Raw genomic sequence first — 21,353 nt, 5'->3', positions numbered from 1 at the left:
TTTCCAGCGCCACATTTTTCAACTCTGGTGCTCCAGCATCTGCAGTCCTCACTTTCTCCTAGTAGCTTTATTCTATGTCAATTTCCCTCCCTCACTGACAATTGAAGTTTCAGTTCAATATTATATTGTGAAAAATCATGAAACAAAAATTAATATCATATTGTTTATATCTTTGTCTTTGGACCGAACCATTATTTGTGCATTAGATGTATTCTGTTACCACGTGAGTTAACAAGACCTTTTAATATAACTGCAGTCATTTCACAGCCTATAACATTGCAAATGAGCAATGACTTGTCGGGATTGCTAAAGGAACCTAATCTGGGATTTAAATTAAGGGACCAGAACCAGGTAATTATAATGGATTTCAGAGTTGGTAACTGTGTATATTTTATATTTTAAAATTGGATTTTAAATAAATGGATTTCCAGTTTATATTGATGACTTTTAAAATGTCTTAGTCATTTGTTCAGTTTCCACCTCTCAATTATAGACAATGATCATGTTAATTATTTTAAAAAAAACTGTATCAGCCCTGAATCACAAAATCAGAATTAATTGGAGGATTGATTGGTGACCTGTGTCATTGCCTCATGGTTAATTTGAAGCATGGCTGCGTTCATTCATTGCTAATTAAAGAATGGAAGGATAAAGCTGATAGTAAATGGAATGATACCTTACTGGCAAGTTGGAGGAATTAAGGATGTGATTGGGGGTTAGAGGTATGTACAGTAGATGGAACTCCCAAAAGTTGGGAGATGTTAAAAGCCGAGTGTAAATGTATAGATGAAAAACAAAAGAGAACAGAAGAAACAGTGTCAGGTCACTAAGGCTGAGGAATATATTTTTAAAAGGTTAAAGCAACAACACTGTAAAAAAAGAAGAGAACTTACATTCTGCACAGAATCCTGAGCCTATGGTTGGCATAGTAACCCTATTGGAGGAAGGGGATGACACAGATGAGGGATGGGGATTTTATTCCTGGATACCCACTGAGCCCAACATCTCCTGACAGTCCCCAGCACACCCTCGATTATAAAACTTCCCTTACACTGAAGAAGAATAATCCCGAAAACCAGTTTCATAGCCGACGCTGTGGGAGTGAACAGCCTGAGCCATCCTAAGCCTGGGAATATCCCGGGAATCAGAGTAATGTTCATGAACCAAGCCCCTGACCACATGGAGAAATTAGCCCCATTTGCACAATATGACCACAGATCAATACAGATGTAAAGGCAGCAAAATTCTAGGAGTGACCTGAATAAGAATTGCTTGTGTTATAAGACTGAAATAAGTGGCCATCTGTCTGTAATAAGTGGCGTCGCTCCGAAAGCTAGTGTGCTTCCAATTAAACCTGTTGGACTATAACCTGATGTTGTGTGATTTTTAACTTTGTACACCCCAGTCCAACACCGGCATCTCCAAATCATGACTACTTGCAGCTAATGCAGGGATCGACATGCTTGCATCCTAGCAAAAGGAAATTCTGCAAACATACATTGACTCTCATTGTGCTTTGCGTGTAACCCACAATTACGGAGCCTTGTGGGAACATAGGAGGTTTTTTAATGCTAATGGTAGTATTGTTGTTTTGTTCAATCAAATCTGGCAGTTATCAAGATGATTGGCTCACATTGAAGCAACTGATACAGTCTCCAAAGAGATGAGCAGATAGATGCTGCTGCCCAACAAGCAGCCTTGCATTCCAAACTTCTGGTCGCATTGGGTTCCCAGCAAAACCTGGATAGAGACAATATAAAGATGGATATGCCAGACCTGGGTAAGGTACAGAAACCACAGGGGATGCCCCTGCTAATGAGCACAAACTATGGCCTCAAATGGCATGCCCCCTCAATACTCAAACCAAAATGTGGGTGACCCCTGCTGGATAGTTTTGTGTTCTTTCTTTGCTGTTGTCATTTTAATTGATGATGTGCATTATTGTACACACTTGGGCAAGGAAGGAATGGTTAATACTTTATTACAAACTTGGTGGCACCCAGATTTTCAGAAAATAGCTAAGAAAAGAGCTAAAGTATGTTTAATTTGTATACAAACAAGATACATGCACTTTCTGACACACACGCACACAAATACCCAACAAGCACATATCTTATGACAAATAAAAAAAGTCAAATAATCAGTAGAATAATAACATTAAAGTTGATTTTTTAAAATCTATGTAATAGTTAAACTCATGAGAAAAGGAGAATTGTCAGAAATGTGATCCTTATTTCAAAACTATTCTGCTCACACAAGCTGCTGGCACTGGTGTCTCTTCTGGTTATTGATACAGGCAGAGGGGCTTTCAAATGAATCCTTGACAACAATCTTCCATGAGTGGTAAAGATGACTAAGGGGTTTTCAACTCTTACACTTTTCTGTGAGAAGAAATAAAATAAGAGAAGGGGACCATTAGAGCATTCCTACTCAGGAAGGTCACATTTTCCCCTTCTCTGAATTGAAGTAATACCATCATAACCTGAAATTAAACAATGTGAGGTCACCTTGCAGATTCTCTGCATGTATGGCTCCATCTCAGTTCCATGCTCTATGTAGATTCATCATTGCAGTTGTTGTACCTAATACATTTTTCTCAGCAAAACAAAGGCCCCACTTTACAATTTGATTAAAAATCACAGCACCAGGTTATAGTCCAACAGGTTTAATTGGAAGCACACTAGCTTTCGGAGCGCCGCTCCTTCATCAGGTGATTGTGGAGGACACAATTCTAAGGCACAGAATTTATAGCAAAAATTTACAGTGTGATGTAACTGAAATTATACATTGAAAAATACCTTGATTTGTCTGTTGCATCTTTCATCTGTTCGAATATCATGATAGTTTCACTTCTTTCATGTGCAAATCACAAACCTTGTTTTAAAAGTTGCATTTTCAGGTTAGCTGTAACAATGGATATTAGCTAGACAATATGTTGAAGGTGTTATCCCCCGTGTTCTCTGACTATGCCATAATGTTTAGATTGATTCTAATCTAAAAAGTGAGATAACAGAGTTTTACATGAATTTGTGCAGTTTTGAGCAAAGTACAAATGTAACTCTGCAAGTACAAATTCACCCCACAAAATATATGGGTGTATGTGTGTTTTTTGTCTGTCTGGGTTGGGGGTTGAGAGTGTGAGGAAACCCACACAGACAGACAGACAGACAGACACCCAAGGCTGGAATCAAACCTGAGACCCTTTGTGCTGTGAGGCAGCAGCACTAACCACTGAACCAACATGCCCCCCATGCTGGCACTTTCTCCACAAGCCCTCTGTTACCTTCATCCTGAAAAAAAAAGTATTTGTTGAACATCTTCAATGTTTTGACATTAAGCATTTGCTGTGGCAGAGAGTACCAGATGTCCATCACTCATTGAACAGTAAACAATCAGGCTAAATATTATTGGGAGTTGTAAGGGCTATAGGGAGATGCTAAATAGTTTGTTTAGATTAGATTCCCTAAAGTATGGAAACAGGCCCCTCAGCCCAACAAGCCCAACACCTACCCCCCTAAGAGCAACCCACCCACACCCATTCCCCTACATTTATCCCTGACTTATCCACCTAGGACTACCGACAATTCAATATGGCCAATTCACCTAACCTGCACATCTTTGGGCTGTGGGAGGGAACCAGAGCAAACCCATGCAGACACGGGGAGAACGTGCAAACACCACACAGCCTGTTGCTCGGCGGGAATTGAATGCGGGTCCCTGGCACTGTAAGGCAGCAGTGCTAACCACTGAGCCACAGTCCCGCCCTAAAGCCTACTGTACCTAGTATTCCCAGGCAGTCTCCCATCCTAACCAGGCCGGAGTCTGCTTAGCTTCCGAGGAGATCGGGCGTTTTCAGACTAGAATCGCCTGGGGCTATTTTCCCTGGAGTGTGGAAGGCTGAAGGGTGACATTACAGACGACATTTATAAAATCATGGGGAGCGATTGGTTAGAGTGAGGGACCCAAAACCAAAGGCCTTAGGTTTAAGGTGAGAGGGAAAAGATTTAAAAGGGATTTAAGGGACAACCTTTTCACACAGTGCGGAGAGTGTACAGAACAAGTTTCCGGAGGATATTGTGTCATCAAATGTGCTGAGGAAACTATTTATTTTGGGTTAGATATAAATGCTATTGATAGAATAGCAAGTCATAAGTTAAGATTTCTTTGGAGAATTACTCAATTAAGTCCAGATCGCAAGGCCAAATCCCACGAATGAATAGGGATTTTAAAAAATGCTACTAAACCCCAAATGGCGTCTAACATCTAACAGGCAAATGTCAAGACAGCCATTTAATAGATTTCGGAGGACTGTGTGGAATTCAAACAATACACACAAAAAAACTTGATATTATATACCTGTGTAACAGGTTGAACTTGAACACAACCCTACGGGCTCAGAATCAGGGGTACTATTATTTCGCAACAAGAGACCTGAACACAATGATTTCGATATTACCTCGGACAAAACAGTTCATCTGTTTGAAAATGCATAAATCATATTAATCGTTAACACCTTCCAGCCCTTAGGGATAGTTACAGAGTGTTTACACTATTAAAGTAACACTGCAATAATCAATATTTTGATCGTACCTCCAAAACATACCTACTCTGTAAGACAAAGAATCGCATTGTAATAACTTCATTGTCAGTGGATCACAAGCCTGAAACTCCCTAGCCAATAGCTTTGTACGTGTTTCAACAGAAGATGTTTTGCTATCATTGAAAAAGATTAAAATCGTTTGAGGGGTAATTTGACCTTTGCCAGTAACACTTAACCAATGGTCTTCAAAAAAGAGATGCACAATATTTTCTGATTGTACTACATGCCACTGAACTTGTCACAGACAGCTGAGGCACGAATGACAAATCCAGCATCATTCCATCTGCCTCGCTCAATCAAAAACTCCCAATATTTCTAATAACCGATTTCAAAATTCCTGCAGTCTGTCTTTTGTTTTTGAAGTGTTAGATCTAATTATAACATTTTGGGCAGGGCTGTCATTCCCGAGGGCTCTAATCAAATATTACATTTCCGACAGATATAAGAAGTGATTAGATTAGATTACTTACAGTGTGGAAACAGGCCCTTCGGCCCAACAAGTCCACACCGACCCGCCGAAGCGTAACCCACCCATACCCCTACATTTACCCCTTTACCTAACACTACGGGCAATTTAGCATGGCCAATTCACCTGACTTGCACATCTTTGTGACTGTGGGAGGAAACCGGAGCCCCCGGAGGAAACCCACGCAGACACGGGGAGAACGTGCAAACTCCACACAGTCAGTCGCCTGAGTCGGGAATTGAACCCGGGTCTCTGGCGCTGCGAGGCAGCAGTGCTAACCACTGTGCCACCGTGCCGCCCACCAAGTACTCGATGAAATTGAACTGTCTGAGAAACGGGAGATCGAACTGGGCAGTTTACAACCAATCAGGAAGATCGGTTGCTAAGACAGTCAAATAGCGCAGACATAACCAATACAACAGCGTTGATCCGAGATGTATCTATTCAACTTGTCAAGTCAAATGTTACAAATTCACTGTAATTTAACTTTGAAATCAGGAACCAGCCAGAGGGTAAGCATTAATGTGAACCAGAATGCTTTCGAAATGAGTACAGATTACCCATTTATATAATAATCTTAATAACTCATTGTAAATAACAAAATCATTGAGCTCGGATATTTCACCAATCTAAGCATAGCTCAGAAGAAGATAAAATTATTCTCTTGATTAATTGTACATATTTTTAAAACGTTTCTTGAACCTGGAGATTTTGCACGCACTGTATAAAAAAACAAATATTGCATCCCATTGTAGAAATGCATTTATGTTGAATAATTTAGGACAAAAGTTTACTGTCAGGTTTACTTTGCTATTGCATATTAATTTTCTTATTAGTCACTTTGTAGTGAAGAATAATGGGAGAAATGCATGGATTAAAAACCTGTTTCTGACGAGCATTGTCCGATTTAACTGATGTCTAAATAAATGGTCATGCGTTTAACCAATCTGAGCAATATCCTTCAGAATTTTTTTTATGAATGTTTTTGCATTCAGTCAAGCATATTAATTAAAATGAATATTACTCTATTTGCATTGCTTGAAATAAACAACGTATTTTACTATTATTTAGTTACTGCCTTTTGTAAAAGTGTAAACTGCATATGTCTTGAACAGATAGATACATAACATATTCTCTGCATTCACAGCAAGTGTTCCCATGGTCAGTTTAGGAATGGATTATTTTAATTAATTCCAAATCTAGCCTTGGCAAAATGCACTATATCGGTTGTTTTGTAACGAGTAACTCTTGAAAAGACTTAGTTTTATTCCCAAAACTCTAGTCCAATCAGGGACATATCAATTAATTAGTTCAAGTTACTTGCAAAACTGATCAACCGATCTAGTCTTCATGGAATTGCTAAAACATTCACTGTCAATTCTCTTTTCGAGCCAAAATAAATGTGTCCTGTTCAGCAGAATTAAAAGCGGAATTGATTGTTGAATCATAATGACATTTTGCTCAATATCAAGAACTATTAGAGCATTATATTTTTGAAATTCTATTTACGTTTCTCTATGACTTGTGAAGTGTTTAATGACAGATCTTGTGATCGAAGTCGGTAATTGAATTCTGTATTTGCCGTTTAAGCTACTATTGATGTTTGCACCGTTAATCTGCAATTACTACTGATAATTAAGCCTGAGGGCGCATCTCAATTTCCGATCTGTACTGCGCCTAATATTCGGCTTCAGGAAATTTCAACTCGCATGCTGATTGCACTCAGTTAGGAAACTGGAGCAGTTCACTGTCACCAATAAGGTTTACAATGCAAAACCAATATCGAAACCAGAAACAGCTTCAAAAGCACATACTCTTCTCAACAGAACAAAGATCGCCAAATGACAACGCTGAACGCCAGCGATGAGTTTGCAGCAGAACTGGCTCTGCAAACACTTTCAACAGAACGAAAAATTAAACATCTCAAAAAAGCTTCAACTTAGAATCCACCTAAACCGTTCACCATCAGACAAGCTAAAGATTAAATTAATAAGAAATAAGAAATGAACAGCGGCCTTGTATATGAGGCTACGGGATTCTGGATTAGAGTGGTGCTGGAAAAGCACAGCAGTTCAGGCAGCATCCGAGGAGCAGGAAAATCGTGTCTCGGGCAAAAACCCCATGCTCTATTCCTGATGAAGGGCTTTTGCCCGAAACATCGATTTTCCTGCTTCTCGGATGCTGCCTGAACTGCTGTGCTTTTCCAGCACCACTCTAATCCAGAATCTGGTTTCCAGCACCTGCAGTCATTATTTTTAAATACGTAGCCTCATATAGGTAAAAACAATTAATACTGAGCAGCAATTACAATTTACTTCTGATCTATACATCATTCTGGTTCATGTCAATGGGCTCATATTTACACAAGTTCATTCTTAAATGTGGACATTTATCTGTATTGGAATACTTGCATTACTGAATAGTATGATTGAAAATGTTGCCTAATTTTAATGATGAACGTACAATTGGACAGCTTGAAATCTGGTGCAGACCATAGTTTGATTGTGAAGATGCTGCTCCTTTAACAAGGTCCTTGGATTTTGTTTTCAGAGGGATCGTCAATGCATATATTCCGTTATATCTGGTTTTATCTAATTGGAAAAGGTTTTCAAAAAAAAACTTTAGCAATGAAAGGGGAGTGGCCAATTCTTTTGATTTTAGCAGTCTGGCTGTTCACAGCTGTTGGTCAGATTAAGCTGGCGAATTCAAGAAATAACTACATGGGATAATGTGCTCCAAGCTAAATCTCTCTGCCATCTCTGTCTCCTGCAAGAACTTGTGTGATTTTAATGTTTTGCCAAGGGGGTGTTTATGGGACTGTTGCAGACATTTTGAACAGCACCATAATTTGGGATAGCCTTTTAGGTTTTCAGATAGATTGTTATTCTGCATTCTGTTCTCTTTTATATGTGTTTCATTTTGCACTCCAGAAATAATTTCTGTTTTGTTTAAAACCGAGAAGTTTTGACCAGCTGCATCACTCCTAAGATGATCACTATGCACTTGCTTCAAACAACTAGAAAGGTTAGGAACTGGGCTTCCTTCTTTAAAGGTTTTGAGGGGGTCTGGCCTGGCTCATAACACAACATTGCATTCAATCAATTGGAACTTTACTCGCTCCACTTCTGTATTTACTTAAGTGGTTGAACATTTTTTGTTTTAATGATATTATCAGCAAATGCAAAAATACTGGAAAGGTGTTTTTTTCAGGAAGTTCAAGTTTCTGACACACTGCAAAAATAACAATTTATAATAGGTGTTTCTAAATTCAGTTTTGACAACCTAATATGGAAGGAGGGTGTGTATCAATCTACAGTATGGGCCTGGAGAGAAGAAAAGTCTCCTCACATTGCACAACATTTCTCAAAATTGGTCCAGCACTAAGACGGTCTTTGGAACTGTGCATTATAGGAAAACCACATGCTGGATAATTAAACATTGAGTTAACAATGAAATTCAGATAAACTTTTAAAATGGAATTTAATGAATCGAAACAGATCCGTCGATAAGTAAAAATGTTTCTCAGCATCTAATCATCGCTGTGTGGGGACCAGTTGTCAATCAAGCAATATTATTGGGAACAAGAGTGTGTGATAAATTACATGCAGTCGCATTAATAAATGCCACTGATGTAGGTCGCAAACAAAACATTTCCCTGTTCATTGGCAGCTGCGACATGGACTGTAAAGTAATGGAAATCAACACAGTTACACATTACATTGCACCACTGCTAACCATATAGGAAGACACCCCCCCCCGCCCCCAACTCAGTTTCAATAAAGAATGTTTCAAGAAGCTGTGCCAGTTCTAGCCAACTCCAATTTGTAAGGTTACTTTGAGATGATAACTAACGTAATGGCGGTGCGAGTTTTGATCAATTGACCTAATGTTATTGCTCTTTTAACATGTTTAATAAACAGGGTTCACTAACCGGAGTATCCTTTGTTTGGAAAGAATAGAAATAGAGTCAGAGTCATAGACATGTACAGTATGGAAACAGACCCTTTGGTCCAAACCGTCCATGCTGAACAGATATCCCAACCCAATCTAGTCCCACCTGCAAGCACCAGGCCCATATCCCTCCAAAGCCTTCTTATCCATATACCCATCCAAATGCCTCTTAAATGTTGCAATTGTACCAGCCTCCACCACTTCCTCTGGCAGCTCATTCCATACATGTACCACCCTCTGTATGAAAAAGCTTCCCCGTAAATCTTTGATATCTTTCCCCTCTCACCCTAAACATATGCCCTCTAGTTCTGGACTCCCTGACCACAGGGAAAAACTCTTTGCCTATTTACCCTATCCTTGCCCCTCAATTTTGTAAACCTCTAAGGTCACCCCTCAGCCTCCAGGCTCCAGGGAAAACATCCCCAGACTGTTCAGCCTCTCCCTACAGCACAAATCCTCCTACCCTGGCAACATTCTTGTAAATCTTTTCTGAACCCTTTCAAGTTTCACAACATCCTTCCGATAGGAAGGAGACCAGAATTGCACACAATATTCCAACAGTGGCCTAACCAGTGTCCTGTACAGCCGCAACATGACCTCCCAACTCCTGTACTCAATACTCTGACCAATAAAGGAAAGCATACCAAATGCCTTCTCACTATCCTATCTACCTGCGACTCCACTTTCAAGGAACTATGAACCTGCACTCAGAGGTCTCTTTGTTCAGCAACACTCCCTAGTGTATAATCCTTCCAAGATTTGCTTTCCCAAAATGCAGCACCTCGCATTTATCAGAATTAAGTTCCATCTGCCATTTCTCAGCCCATTCACCCATCTGGTCCACATCCTGTTGTAATCGGAGGTAACCCTCTTCGCTGTCAACTACACCTCCAATTTTGGTGTCATCTGCAAACTTATTAACTGTACCTCTTATGCTCACATCCAAATCATTTATGTAAATGAGAAAATGGAGAGGACCCACCACCGATCCTTGTGGCACTCCACTGGTCACAGGCCTCCAGTCTGAAAAGCAACCCTTCACCACCACCCTCTGTCTTCTACCTTTGAGCCAGTTCTGTATCCAAATGGCGAGTTCTCCCTGTATTCCGTGAGATCTAACCTTGCTAATCAGTCTCCCATGCGGAGCCTTGTCGAACACCTTACTGAAGTTCATATAGATCACATCTATCACTTTGCCCTCATCAATCCTCTTTGTTACTTCTTCAAAAAACTCAATCAAGACATGTCCCATGCACAAAGCCATGTTGACTATCCCTAATCAATCCCTGCCTATCCAAATAGGTATACACTCTTGTCCCTCAGGGTTCCCTCCAACAACTTGCCCAACACTGACGTCAGGCTCACTGGTCTATAGTTCCCTGGCTTGTCCTTACCGCCCTTCTTAAACAGTGGCACCACGTTTGCCAACCTCCAGTCTTCCAGCACCTCACCTGTGACTATTGATTATACAAATATCTCAGCAAGAGGCCCAGCAATCACTTCTCTAGCTTCCCACAGAGTTCTCGGGTACACCTGATCAGGTTCTGGGGATTTATCCACTTTTAACCATTTCAAGACATCCAGCACTTCCTCCTCTGTAATCTGGACATTTTGCCATCTATTTCCCTGCAGTCTATATCTTCCATATCCTTTTCCACAGTAAATACTGATGCAAAATGCTCATTTAGTATCTCCCCCATTTTCTGCGGCTCCATACAAAGGCCGCCTTGTTGATCTTTGAGGGGCCCTATTCTCTTCCTAGATACCCTTTTGTCCTTAACGCATTTGTAAAAACTCTTTGGATTCTCCTTAATTGAATTTGCCAAAGCTACCTCCTGTCCCCATTTTGCCCTCCTGATTCCTCTCTTAAGTATACTCCCACTTCCTTTATACTCCAAGGATTCACTCGATCTATCCTTATACACGCTTCCTTCTTTTTCTTAACCAAACCCTCAATTTCTTTAGTTATCCAGCATTCCCTATACCTACCAGCCTTCCTTTCACCAGGAATATATTTTCTCTGGATTCTCGTTATCTCATTTCTGAAGGCTTCACATTTTCCAGCCATCCCTTTACCTGCGAATATCTGCTGCCAATCAGCTTTTGAAAGTTCTTGCCTAATATCGGCAAAATTGGCCTTTCTCCAATTTAGAACTTCAACTTTTAGATCTGGTCTATCCTTTTCCATCACTATTTTAAAACTAATAGATTTATGGTCGCTGGCCCCAAAGTGCTCCCCCTCTGACACCTCAGTCACTTGTCCTGCCTTATTTCCCAAAAGTAGGTCAAGTTTAGCACCTGTTGTACCGTCAATTTCATGCTTTCAGACAGGCACAGTGACTTCTTTTAAAATGTCAAGTGAAATGTGTCATTGTGTGTAAATGGAAAGTTATAGTCTGTGTTTAGATTTCATTTTTGTTGATTCAAATTCCACTTAATCTGCCAGACACAGTAGTTGGCTGCAATCAAGCAGATGACAGACATTGTTGTTGAGTGAACTGTCATTTATTGGAAGCATCTGTGGTTTCTGCAGTAAATCAAAAGATATGTTTTCTTACCATTGACCACTCGGCGGAAAGCTAAATTCAAATGCTGCAGTCAATTTTATTTTCTCAGTTATTTAACTTGGAGAACTGTTCTCTACTCTTAGCAAAAACAATAATTGCAGTTTCAGACGCTAAGTGAACAGCAACAATTCATTGGAAGATCGCCACAACACATTATATTGTGATAGAAAGATCGACAGATAGAGACAGAGACAAAAAACTGAATGGATGGGTGGATGAATGGACAGATGTATAGATAAATTTGACTGAAAAAAATGCTCTCCTAAATTCTAAATGTTCTGTTTGCTGACTTCATTGTTTGACCAGGTTCTTTATTCCATTTGTGTCAGTATGCCCCTTTCAGTCCTTCCCAAACTCCTTGATTACCAAATACCCAACATATAAGGGACTGACAAATTGAACCTCATCAATAATAACTTGAAAATACCTCAATGTATTCATGATCATTCTCCTCTCAAAGATAGAATACAGGTACATGCATGGATTAAAAAGGAATGGTTTCAATACTTGCAACATGTGGCCCCATCATACAGAACAGAATAATCTGTGAAGGTCTAGACCCCAGAAGAGGGGTCTCTCAGTTCCAAGATCGGTCAAAAGAATCACTAGGGTTACAGTCCATTTCAGCAAGGTTCAGTAGTTTATTACAACGTCGAGCACAGGTTTGTCCAGCAACACAGAGGTTAACAGTTTCTGTGTTCTTTGGAGAAACTGCACAATTGAATTTGAACAATAAGCCATTTTTATATGTTCTTAAGAAACAGTATAACCTCAATTACAAAGGAAAACCAATTAAATATAAAAGGTGACATAATGGACAGCAGGTTAATCCAAATGATATTTCCTGAGAAACAGTATTGTCTTATGCACATTATGTCTCATGCTTGTGGTTCAAGGTTAGTCAGGGTGGTCACTTAATGTTTTATGATTCATTTTATGAAGACTTCATTGTCTGCTTTATCTTTTAATTCAGCCAGCTCAGCAAAGCAGGAATGCAGCTTTCAACCATTTTAGCACGATATCAATCCTGAAGCCATTTTTGTTATTTTATATTAAAAATCCATTTTGTTATTAATAAAAGCTTGCATAGATTTGTTACTCCTGACAACAGCTTAAATCTAGATTTTAGATCATCATCTCCCCTCTTTGGTCATTCCATGACCACACTATAAATGTGAGGGCACAGATCAGATTAATCCAATTGAATGGCAGCCAAAGATTGTCATACTTTCTCCTCCTGGGGAGGGGGACCAGGGCTGGCAATAGCGCTTCCTCATCTTCATCTAAGTGGAGAAGAAGCATTTTCTGGGTAGAACCAATGCTGTCAATAGAAGTTAATATTTTAGCAATAATACACTTAACAAATGGCAATGCCAACAAAAAGACCAACTAAAACAATAGCAGCATACATAGCCAGATTGATCAGCCAGTTGTACCATGAGCCAAAACCCCAATCTCCTCATCCTACACCCTCATTCATTTGACTGACAAAGATGCGGATGTTATCTACATGCCTAGTAATATTTTCGATGAGGTCAGTGAACCAGATGAGGCATTTTGACTATGGCACAAACTCCAACATCCTTTGCATGTATGTAATTGATGGCATACCAGTTTTGTTGGGTAAATAGGCACAATTCTGGAAGCATGTCCCTAACTCCTGATAATGCAGGAGTTGTCTCATTAACCAAGAAGGTGAAACTACAAAGAGATAGTTACAGTTTTAATGGCTAATAATTCCCACAAATCATCCTGCAAAAAAAAAAAATACTGGGATATGCATTTCTTAAAGAGTGAGTTTTAATGTTTCTTAAAGCCTTTGGATTCTTCCAACCTGCGCAGAATGCAGGGGAGACTGAACACTTGACACGGGAATCTCAATCTCATTGCCAGGTAATTGAACAAGGAACCATGGTTTGAAAAAAAAGTGTTCCTATGGCTACGGCAAGGAGTACTTATTTTATTCATGAAAAGGTAATTAGTTGCATTTAGATTAGTCTTTTTTTTTAAAAAAAAAAGATTACTTAGTGTGGAAACAGGCCCTTTGGCCCAACAAGTCCACACCGACCCCCAACCAACCCAGGCCCATTCCCCTACATTTACCCCTTCACCTAACACTGCGGGCAATTTAGCATGGCCAATTCACCTAACCTGCACATCTTTGGACTGTGGGAGGAAACTGGAGCACCCGGAGGAAACCCACGCAGACACGGGGAGAATGTGCAAACTTCACACTGACAGTTGCCTGAGGCGGGAATTGAACGCGGGTCTCTGGCGCTGTGAGGCATCAGTGCTAACCACTGTGCCACCATGCTGCATGGTTAAAGAGATAATAATAACCAGGTTTAGTATAGATAAAGGAGGGACCGGCCCAATAAGAAGCAGGCCTATCTTTGTGATTTTCTTGAGTATCTGGATCGTCCATGAATGCATAGTATGGTCCTAGGCACTTAGGGTGAAAGTTGTCCAATCAAATGAGGTGGGTCTTTTGGTAAGAGACGTGGTTATTGTCCAGATTGGTTCCTTCCATCCCACAATTGGGGAGATTATGGGTGCCATTAGGGGTCTCAATGAAGATGGGTGCTATTACCCATTCCACAAAGGGCCTGAATAGCAGAGGTAATAGAGACACACTCCTCTTTAAGGCATAAGCATGAGATGTAGTGCTGGGTAGCAGTGCTGGCTGTTACGTTTGATCATAGCACAGGGGATAGTCTTAGTCACATTTATATAAGTGCACCCCTATCCCTTACCAATGTCGCAATTCCTAACCTGCAATCTTCTTCCTGACCTCTCCGCCCCCACCCCACTCCGGCCTATCACCCTCACCTTGACCTCCTTCCACCTATATTTCCAACACCCCTCCCCCCTACCTTTTATCTTAGCCTGCTGGACACACTTTCCTCATTCCTGGAGGTAGTCTACCCCAGATTTATTGAAGGAAGTCCATAAAAAAAACTGGCAGGTGGAGATAAGTAATAATTGAAGGGAATATTACATTCAGTGAACGCTTTAGAAGCATTCCATACTTCTTCGTTGGGATTTGGGAGGGGAAAAGGGGTTAAAGAGACTTTTGCTGAAGTTAAGGCATAACAAACCACTTCATCCCCTACTAAACATTCTAGTGTGACTTTGGAGAAATAAATTGTTAGTGAAAGATAACATTTCCCCTTTTTCTCTTTTGTGGCGTGACCTACATGAATGGGGGCAAGGCTCACCAGGGTCGCCCATAGCACAACTGAAATCAAACTGGCGCACAACACCTTGACAGGGTAAAGGCCAATTAAACTTGTTCTGAAAATGAACTGATCCAATCTTTTTGATGCAGTTTACCACTGCAGCAGTCATTCTTTGTATTTCAATCTCTTGGCACACAAGGACATTTTCTTTCAGCAGAGTTGGTGCACAGTCTCCAGTTGCTCAGGATCGCACAGATAAACTGTCCCTTCTTGTGCACCAATGCTGACAATGGCAAGTCCACACAGCAGGGCAAGTTTGATCTTCATCATCCCTTCCCCCCTTGCAAGAACCCAAGTGGAATGCTTGGCGACCTTAGCAGCAGTTGGGGTGGTGAGGAGGACATGAAAGTGTCCTTCCCAACAAAGGTTGGAGGCCTCGGAGTGTCCACTGTAATAAAGTATAAACCATTTCCCCCTTGCGCAAATGTATACAAAAATACACAATCAATTAAAATAGGTAGCGGCAAAGAAGGAACACAAACTTGTAGGGGTCATCCACATTCTGGTTTGAGTAGTGAGGGAGTAATCTTCGAGGAGAGAATGAGGACTGCAGATGCTAGAGATCAGAGCTGAAAAAATGTGTTGCTGGAAAAGCACAGCAGTTCAGGCAGCATCCAAGAAACAGGAGAATCGACGTTTCGGACATAAGCCCTTCTTCAGAAATGAGGAAAGTGTGTCCAGCAGGCCAAGATAAAAGGTAGGGAGGGGGGACTTGGGGGAGCGGCGTTGGAAATGCCGCTCCCCCAAGCGGCGGTAGAAGGAGGTCAAGGTGAGGGTGATAGGCCAGAGTGGGGTGGGGCGGAGAGGTCAGGAAGAAGATTGCAGGTTAAGAATGCAGTGCTGAGTTCGAGGGATTTGACTAAGACAAGGTGGGGGGGGAAAAAAAAAAAAAAAAGAGGGGAAATGAGGAAACTGGAGAAATGAGTTCATCCCTTGTGGTTGGAGGGTTCCTAGGCGGAAGATGAGGCACTCCTCCTCCAACCGTGGTGTTGCTATGGTCTGGCGATGGAGGAGTCCAAGGACCTGCATGTCCATGGTGGAGTGGGAGGGGGAGTTGATGTGTTGAGCCACGGGGTGGTTGTGTTGGTTGGTCCGGGTGTCCCAGAGGTGTTCTCTGAAACGTTCCGCAAGTAGGCGGCCTGTCTCCCCAATATAGAGGAGGCCACATCGGGTGCAGCGGATGCAATAGATGGTGTGTGTGGAGGTGCACGTGAATTTGTGGCGGACATGGAAGTATCCCTCGGGCCTTGGAGGGAAGTAAGGGGGGGAGGTGTGGGCGCAAGTTTTGCATTTCTTGCGGTTGCAGGGGAAGGTGGGTTGGGTTGGTGGGGGAGCGGTGTGGACCTGATGAGGTAGTCACGGAGGGAGTGGTCTTTTCAGAATGCTGATAGGGGAGGGGAGGGAAATATATCCCTGGGTGGTGGGGTCCGTTTGGAGGTGGCAGAAATGACAATGGATGATATGCTGTACATGGAGGTTGGTGGGGTGAAGTGAGGACCAGTGGGGTTCTGTCCAAAGGCTGCCTGCTTGGCAGCTGCATCTACTTGCCCAATACTTTAGAGACATTATCAGTTTCCTCGGCACGATCCAAACATCTTGATAATAGCCAGATTGATTGGACACAACAGCATTACTATAACGCGGCCCCTTGGGGGTTAAAAATCTTCAATTTTCCCACAAGGCTCCAAAATTATGCATCATACTAAAAGCACAATGAAAAGTCAGCATATATTAGGAGAATTTCCTTTTGCTAGGATGAGAGCATGTCGATTTCCAAGGTAACATTAAAGACAGATCACTTCCCAGTGGCCTCATTTCAAAAGTTAAAGCAAAGGCCAGCCATTTGTCCCTGTGGGATTTTGTCGTCATGTTCCTGGTATCAAAGGTGTAATGCTGGGACCTGTCTTTCCACATTTTCAGAATCTCCTTGGGAAAAGGTAACTCAGCAGTGGTCGTCAGATGGGTACCGGAGGTAGGTTCTGCTCCCAGTGGGTATTCTGGTTCCAATCAACCCTCGCAGAGCTGGCATACAGCATTCAGGATTGCGAGGGCACTGGATATAATTGGTTTTACCTGTAACTTGCATCGTGGTTCAGTCCGGTTCTGGCCATCCCAATAGAAAACCATTGCTCACCTCATTTGCGACTGGAAATTCCTGGACAGGTTCATACTGTTGGTCTGGATCATGTCAGTGACTCCAGGCAGAAAACATTGCAATAGCATAGGGTAATTAAGCTTCTCGTTTATTGTTCAATTGTATATCACTTCTGTCAGACAGATAGCCACCTATTTCAGTCTTGTAATACAAGCCATTTGTATTCAGGCTACTGCCAGAATTTCACTACATTTACATTTGTATCACCCTTGGACATGTTGAGCAAATTAAATCAGTTTGGTCTTGCAGTCAGAGGCATGCTTCTTTAACATAACCGGGTCTCATCCTGGGAATTATCTAATCTAATTAGAGTTTAGGATAGCACAGACTACTCATCCATGATATCGGCTATGAAGACTAGATGCTTCATTTTCAAAAGAAATAAAGATCTGTAAATAAATGGGTGGTGTGCTGGGGACAATGAGGAGATGTTAGGAGCTCAGTGGGTATCCAGAAACCAAATCCCCATCCTCAAAAGATTCTACTAGGAATCCCGAACCTAAGTTCTCTATTTTACGGTATTGTTGATTTAATCCTGTTTGTATATTCCTCAACCTTAGTGTCTATTATGTCCCTTTTATTTTCTTCATTACCCATTCACAGTCACCCCCCTGCTTTTGGGAGTTCCATCTGCTAAAAATAATAACTATAATCATCATTATCTGTAATTCAAAAGGTGGAGAGTGAAGTAGTGACTAAGACATTTTAAAAGTCATCAACATAAATTGGAAATTCATTTAATCAATATTTAAAATGTATACAGTTTCCAACTTTGAAATGCACTATAATTACCCAGTTCTGGTCCCCTAATTTTAATCCAAGAATAGGTTCATTAAGTGGATCTGACAAGTCATTGCTCATTTCCAATGCTATGTATCATAAAATGGTTGCAGCTGCCTTAAAAGATTTTGTATACTCAAATTATTAAAAAAAACACTTCTAATGCACGAATAATGGCCGAATCCAAAGACACATATTAAATATAGGATATTAATTTTGTTACATGATTTATCACAACCTACATTTTGAATTAAAACTCCAATCATTGAGGGAAGGGACTCCATCTATAAAGCTATGAGTGGCACATCACAATCACCAACGAAACGCAGCAGTCTTAAAATTAAGTGGAAACAAATGAGTCTGAAACAAAAAAAAGGTTGTAATGTTGTCTTCCTCTGTATTCAACTGTTTTGAAATTGAACAAGGTTGGCTTTCATTTAAGTATAAAAGAGATTAGTTAGAAACTTACAGTAGGGCAGTCATGGCCTGTAAAAAGAACAGGAGTTAATATTTCATTTCATAATTACTGAAGGGTCCTTAATCTTGAAGAAATCATGTTAAATTTCAAAAATGAAATTTTGTTTATTCCTTTCTTGTAAGGGTAACGAGGCCATTACATTCCAGAACAGTCAATGTTAAGGAGTTTAGTCTCATAAATCCTGGCTTAACTGCTTAACCAAGTGTGCAAAATCTAATGCCTCTCACCTGTTCCATTTGCAATTCTAACAATATTTTCAAGATAAGTTATTTTTGTGCCTCTGCATTCACCCACAACCCAGGGGAAATACAACAGAATCTTTAAGAGTTACCCAATATGTCCTGTGTGCCAAATTGATTAAAGTTTAGGCATCCTGAAGCAAGCAACTATAATTCGGGCAGATTTGTACTAGCCAATTAAAACTAATGTCGGGCACTGGAATGGATAGGGGGCATCTTGAAACATGATGTGGACCTCAATGTGGGTCCAGTGTTTATCAAATGGGGTTTCACCTGTCATAACCCTGGGGCAAGCAAATTCTATATTACTAATTTTCTAAATCTCAAGATGCTTTCAGTTGAACTTTCTGTCCGGCCACTGGGACCCTGTTGAGTACAAACACTCGTATCTTGCGGCCGAGTAGGAAGAATTGTATCAGCATTCCTAACAACATTTTTTGTCCCTGTTCCTTTTTTTAAAAAAACACAAAGAACAGCAACCACCCTCCATATTTCATATACAAAGAACAAACACCAAAACGAACAGAACAAAACAAAACAGTAAAGCAAGACAAGCCGAGCCAAGCAGATACGACAGTTACAACAAACAACAAGATTAATGAGTAGTCAAGCATCGAACGTTTGCCTACCAGTCACCGATTACTTTCCCTTTTCCTTTCTGTTGATGTTTAACTCGAGCACGTTCATTTCTTGAGGATCTAAATAGATTTCATGCTACCATTATTAATTAATTCAATTCCCAATTTGGTGACAGTATCCTGCCACAAACGCAAAACTGATTCATTGTGGCTTTTGTCACAGAATTGCTGCCACAGTCTAATTAATTGCCAAATCAATTGCCGGGCTGAATTAACCAATTGAATACCTTTTTGGGCCAGCTAGTGGCCATTGCTTATCACCTAATGTCTTTTTTTAAGGCGCCAAAAGCTTCCGCAGACTGTCAGATTCTTCGGAATCTTCTCACACATATCTCACAGAACAATTTAAATGCCAATTTAAACAATGCCAATCCGACCAAATCGGGGGTTTTCAACTCTGAGAAGGTCTCTGCCCTTTTCTCTCTTTAAAAACGCAGTTCTCAACCTCTGTAACCCTCGGCTTCTATCTCTGAAAACGGGATTCCCAAACATCTTCTCCCCCTTTTTTAAAAAAATAGGGTCCCCCAACCTTATCCTTGCAAAGATCAAACCTTTTGGGCTGGAATGGACAATAGACAGCGAGGGGTCAGTTCAGCTACTACTTGAATGAGAGGAAAACTCAACGGGTATAAGATACTCATGTCTGGCTGACTAATTCCTCAACACTCAATAGCAGAGGAATCAAGGTTCTTACACCGCTGTCCACAAACCGTCCATGCCGAATCCACGAGTCACGGTTCCATATGAAGATTTAGACCCCCCAGTAGGGGTCTCTTGGTTCCGAGATCAGTCAAAAGAATCACTAGGATTACGGTCTACTTCAGCAAATTTAAGCGGTTTATTATGATGTCGGGCACAGGCTTGTCCAGCAACACAGAGGTTAACAGCTGCTGTGTTCTTTGGAGAAACTGTGCAATTGAATTTCAACAATAAGCTATTTTTGTGTGTTTCTTAAGAGTCAGCACAACCTTAATTACACAGGAAAACCAATGAAATTTAATAAGGTGACATAATGGACAGCACATTAATCCAATGATCTGAGGTAACCTTCTTCACTGTTCACTACACCTCCAATTTTGGTGTCATCTACAAAATTACTAACTGTACCTCTTATGCTCATCCAAATCATTTATGTAAATGACAAAAAGTAGAGGACCCAGCACCGATCCTTGCAACACTCCACTGGTCACAGGCCTCCAGTCTGAAAAACAACCCTCCACCACCTTCTAGAACATAGAACATAGAACATAGAAGAATACAGCGTAGTACAGGCACTTCGGGCCCTCGATGTTGCGCCGATCCAAGCCCACCTAACCTACACTAGCCCACTATCCTCCATATGCCTATCCAATGCCCGCTTAAATGCCCATAATGAGGGAGAGTCCACCACTGCTACTGGCAGGGCATTCCATGAACTCATGACTCGCTGAGTAAAGAACCTACCCCTAACATCTGTCCTATACCTACCCCCCCTTAATTTAAAGCTATGCCCCCTTGTAATAGCTGACTCCATACGTGGAAAAGGATTCTCACTGTCGACCCTATCTAAACCCCTAATCATCTTGTACACCTCTATCAAGTCACCTCTAAACCTTCTTTTCTCCAATGAAAACAACCCCAAGTGCCTCAGCCTTTCCTCATACGATCTTTCTACCATACCAGGCAACATCCTGGTAAACCTCCTCTGCACCCGTTCCAGTGCCTCCACATCCTTCCTATAGTATGGCGACTAAAACTGCACACAATACTCCAGATGCGGCCGCACCAGACTCTTATACAACTGCAACATGACCTCAGTACTCCGGAACTCAATTCCTCTACCAATAAAAGCCAGTACGCCATATGCCTTCTTCACCACACTATTTACCTGGGTGGCAACTTTCAGAGATCTGTGTACAATCTTTTCTGTCTTCTATTTTTGAGCCAGTTCTGTATCCAAATGGCTAGTTCTCCCTGTATTCCATGAGACCTAACTTTTCTAACCAATCTCCCATGGGGAACCTTGACGAATGCCTTACTGAAGTCCATATAGATCACATCTACCACTGTGCCCTCATCAATCCTCTTTGTTACTTCTTCAAATAATTCAATCAAGTTTGGGAGACATGATCTCCCACGCACAAAGCCATGCTGATTATCCCTAATCAGTCCTTACCTTTTCCAAATACATGTCCATCCTGTCCCTTAGGATTCCCTCCAACAACTTGCCCACCACCGACGTCAGGTTCACTGGCCAATAG

At 41.1% G+C, this 21,353-nt stretch overlaps 1 long non-coding RNA gene across 2 annotated transcripts; it reads right to left on the bottom strand.

Moving 5' to 3' along the window:
• Nucleotides 1–2,194: 2,194 nt before the first annotated feature.
• LOC122540124 lies at nt 2,195–19,943 on the bottom strand. Of its 2 annotated transcripts, none has more exons than XR_006309238.1 (4): nt 19,808–19,943; nt 19,105–19,173; nt 18,001–18,118; nt 2,195–2,381 (listed from the first exon to the last, which is right to left on the bottom strand). It is a non-coding gene; the product is annotated as an uncharacterized LOC122540124 (long non-coding RNA). The 2 variants fall into 2 exon arrangements; XR_006309239.1 differs by lacking the exon at nt 2,195–2,381 and adding an exon at nt 12,230–12,905.
• Between the last annotated feature and the right edge of the window lie 1,410 nt (nt 19,944–21,353).

This window comes from Chiloscyllium plagiosum, chromosome 34 (assembly GCF_004010195.1).
Source record: "Chiloscyllium plagiosum isolate BGI_BamShark_2017 chromosome 34, ASM401019v2, whole genome shotgun sequence".
NCBI lineage: Eukaryota > Metazoa > Chordata > Chondrichthyes > Orectolobiformes > Hemiscylliidae > Chiloscyllium > Chiloscyllium plagiosum.
The sequence above is the reverse complement of the archived record's forward strand: the minus strand, read 5'-3'. Positions and strand labels throughout refer to the sequence as shown.